Source organism: Gavialis gangeticus, unplaced genomic scaffold, assembly GCF_001723915.1.
Source record: "Gavialis gangeticus isolate Ggan-Ray unplaced genomic scaffold, GavGan_comp1, whole genome shotgun sequence".
Taxonomy (NCBI): Eukaryota; Metazoa; Chordata; order Crocodylia; family Gavialidae; genus Gavialis; species Gavialis gangeticus.
This window is the reverse complement of record NW_017729032.1, coordinates 181,999,247-182,003,512: the sequence shown is the minus strand read 5'-3', so window position 1 is coordinate 182,003,512 and position 4,266 is coordinate 181,999,247. Positions and strand designations below refer to the sequence as shown.

At 38.0% G+C, this 4,266-nt stretch overlaps 1 long non-coding RNA gene across 1 annotated transcript; it reads left to right on the top strand.

Moving 5' to 3' along the window:
* Positions 1-999: 999 nt before the first annotated feature.
* Positions 1,000-4,034, top strand: LOC109302458. The gene is made up of 3 exons (XR_002098786.1): positions 1,000-1,187; positions 1,916-2,166; positions 3,319-4,034. It is a non-coding gene; the product is annotated as an uncharacterized LOC109302458 (long non-coding RNA).
* Positions 4,035-4,266: the final 232 nt, after the last annotated feature.

Sequence of the window (4,266 nt, the reverse complement as noted above, 5' to 3'; positions counted from 1 at the left end):
GGGGCAAGGGGGGGGGGGGGGGGTCAGGGGGACTGGCAGGGGGACTGTCCCTGTTATTTACCAGCTTAGAGTGGCTGCAGCTCCCTGCTGCAGGCACCGGGGACTGCCCAAATCATCAAACCTCTCTGAATCTTTGCTGAAGATTCAGAGAGCTTTGAATCGATTCAGACCTTTAAATTGGTCCCCTGATTTGATTCAGATTCAGAGATTCGGCCATCGAATCAGGCCAAATCTCCTCTGAATTGAATCACCACCCAAAGCTTTGTACAGCCCTACTCCCTATGATGGGTGATCAGAGGGGATTCCTAAAAAGGACTGATTAGTCCCATTCTAAGGGTGAAGTGACCAATATGCATCCACCATCTGCATGTGGATCCATGACTAGGGACTCCCAGCAATCACTTCGTCTGTTCCCGTTGCCACTCATCCATCCCCACAGGACTTTGTGGAGATTATAGGTATTGGCGATTGGTTATTGTGATAGATGTTGGATTCAGTGGGAGAAGCCTGCACATGACTTGTTTTATGTGAGAAGGCCTTTATGCATAGGCAACCACATGGATCTCGGGAAGGGAAACCTGTGTCCATTGGCAAGGAGATCCAAGATGACTGGGATTACTCTTCCACTGCAGCCTTTGTCTGCCTTTGCAGGCACTGAGAAGTATGACTTTTTCATCCACCTGCTGCACTGTTGAGGTCTTTATGTTATGTTGGACTACTTTTCATGATACTTTACCTTTGACCTTACCACCACACGTGACACTATCAGGAGTACAGTACTCTGAACACTGTTGCTCCTAGGGTCATTGGTACGTGCAAGCCTCTGTATCCCATCAAGGTAGCAGTTTCTGGAGAGGACTATAGGAAATAATTCTGTATTGGCCATCTTTTTTATTTTTTTTGGTTAAGTTTATATTGTGCCTTGAGTGAGGTTTAGACTGATAAAACTCTAGATTTCTATGTAGCGTTTTGAGATTTTTCTATTTATGGTCTCTAGCTCTAAAGTAATTTAGCTCTTTTTTAATCGTTGTTTTTCAGTGTTTGCCCTGAGATAACAAGACCGCAGAAAACTAACAAATTCCAAGCAGCCAAGACAATGATGCAATAAGCCTGACTTCTACTGCCCCACCTTTGCTTTGCCACTTTCTTACTTGAACAGCTTAGGCTCAGAGGGTGTTGTACTGCAGGTAAATGATTACAGACCTCTTCAGGAATAAGAGGTGAAAGTACTTCAAGAAAAAGTGAAAATACTTCAAGTGCCTTGATATGATTCTGCTGCTATTTCTTCTTCTTGCACTCTTAACTTCTAAAACTTATGCTTTAGTGGGGGCCAATCTTTGTGGCCACAAGTTAGCCCTGCACCCTCCCAAGTGCCACTCTGATCCCCTTTCCCTGCCTGGATTATTACTCTGCTTTCTGCTTCCAGCCCTGTGCCCCTTGCCCAATTTGCTAATTTGCTTTCTCGGTTATCTTCCACTGTACTGCCTTCCCTTCCCTAATCTCCCATGTGCCACACATGTGGAGGCTTTCCATGTCACTTTTGGCACTCAAGGCACAATTTGGACACCCCTACTTTAGTCAGTCCCTATTCAGGAATCCTTTTATGTTAGCTCTTGCTTTCACTGCCATTCTTAGCTACTGTGCTTGTGATTATATTTGCATGGATACAATTACTTTGTTTTTGGATTCATTTGCATATATGTATTTTCAAATGTAAGGTTTCCTATGGCATAATAGCACTATGCATTCATACTAAAGAAAAACTTACAGTGCAATTTTAGACATTTTTAAAAAATTGATATGTGTGGTATAATGCTCACAGGTCAAATCGTCAAGTCGTTCAGCAAGAACCTGCCTACAGGCCAGGAGATGCTGCAAACATCACTTTGATTTTTCCTATAGATCATTCCTTCAGGCTGGAAGAGGATTTAACTCTGGACCAGTCAGATGATACAAGAGTTCTCTTCTCAACACATCAGTAGTGATGGGCAATGACACTTCAGAAGCCTAGTAATGAATTTGAGAGTCTGCACATCCCTCATAGCACAGTAGTTCACACAAGAGATGTAATTCTATTGTGTTCCTTCCAATGCTTGCCACAGACTCTCTAAGGAGCAAAGGAACTGTTAGTCACACTGCAAAAAGGGGAACTCCACTACAATCAAGGTCAGTATATATTACACAAAGAAAATCTTTAATGTCCCTTTTCATCACACCATTTTTTTAAATGAAAACATTGTATTATTGAGTGACCAAAAAAGTTTTGCAGAAAAGTGTCTGTTTTCCTTAATTTTTTTAAACAATTTTTGTTGGGAAATTGAAAATGTGAAAAAATTGGCCAAAAACTGAAATATTATCAGCTTTCACATAGTTTGGCTGAAAAATATTTTATCTTGTGGAATTTTTTTTGGACAATATGAAAGTTTCCATTACCAATAACCATGAAAACAATGTCTTTTATATTTTTGTCTGATTTTTTTCCATGGAAGAAACTTATTTTGTGACTGGACTCAATGGCATCAAAATGGCAGAGCAACATAGATGCAGGAGAGGCTTCTGTGGGTCAGAAAAGGAATTATTTTGGGTTAGAAGAGATTATCTTTCTACATGGTCCTGTTTCTAAGAAACAAGAGACTTTTTCCTTTGATTAATTGATTTGAGTCATCCATGGGATTGTTCTGAGGATATAATGTAGCCCATAGTATTTAGTTAATCATTGATCATCTTCCTATGCAGCAGTTTCACATCATATGATTAAGTAAATAGATTAAACTAGTAACATATGGAAGAATGTAATGAGTAAATATTTAGCTACTTGTATTTTAATGCCATTTGTATTGTGAAGAGCAAATAATGCTAGGTGCAAACTGCCAGATCCTTACTAAAGAAAAGAAGTAGTGATACCATTAAAATACATTGATTTATTGGACAATAAAGTAACTATGGATTTTCATACTGTGACTTTGCTTAGCAAATGGTGAGTGGTCCATCAGTAAATATTTTAAATACTATATTTGTTTACCAGTTGACTGATGGATGTTGGAAATAATTTATTTAAGAATTATTGTAGAAAAACTATCAATAGGATTTTCAATGAAACTCAGGGTGTTACAACTTAATTTGATTTTTTTAAATGACCCTACAATTATTTATATTTGATTTATAATTAATATTAGTTTCAGGGAAACTTTACATTAATACACTGCCCATCAGAGGTTGTTGCTTATATGGAAATCCTGTGTTCTAAGATTTACAATGTTTTGTGCTGTTATCATGACAACAAAAAGATTTGCAATGATATCATTTCATAATTTATAGTGAAAAATGCAGCCATCAACTCCACATTTTCTGAGGATCCTCCTGAGAAACAGAAAAGCTAAGCAGTTGATTTTAACACCTGCAGCCAACAATATCCTTGGAATCATGAGCATGTCACTATGTAATCAGCATGAGCAAGACACAGAGGCGAAACTGGGAACACCCAAACAGGCTGCAAACAGTCAGATGAAGGGGACACAGAGTGCTGGTAAGGATGTGTTACAAAGTGTACAAAGTAAGGTTTTTACTTACAATCAAAAGACAAAAATATTATGCCTTTTAAGTTATTTCCTCTTCCAATAGAGTGGAATACAACTTTAGCTATACTACTGCACAAAGATGGAAAAGTATGTTCCAGTCTTCTCCTGGAATAGTTTAAGACTCTTTTTTGAATACTGTTTGTGGATTATTCATAATTTGCTCTCCATCATTCATTATTCTCCTGTTTCAAAGATTTCAATCATTTGGACAGAGAATTGGAAAAATCTTAGGAGACTTAAGTCACGAATTACATACCCCAAATAATAAATGGCCAGGTCTCAAACTGATTATTTTCTGAAAGCCCATGTGTTGCTATTCATTTAAGTAAGTTATTTGGAAGATACTTAAGAATTACAGATGTTTTTAGTAATGAGAATTGATGATAAATATAAAGAAGACTTCTTTACAACAAAGATTGGTCTGGCTCTAATAACAATAACAACTAGCATCAAGAATTGGAACAATAAAGGTAGCCTTGGGATGTGACATCTAGTTCAAGTTATTCCACTCAAGCTACATGTCTACACAAGACATATACTGTGGAGTTGCCTAATTAGCTCTGCAGTAAATGTCTTGGCATCTACATATGCAGCCCTATTGGGCTGTAGGAAACTAATACATTCCACAGCAGGTTAGTACTTGTAAATACAAGTCCTATCCTGTGACAGAATTTTTTCTTGTGCAGCA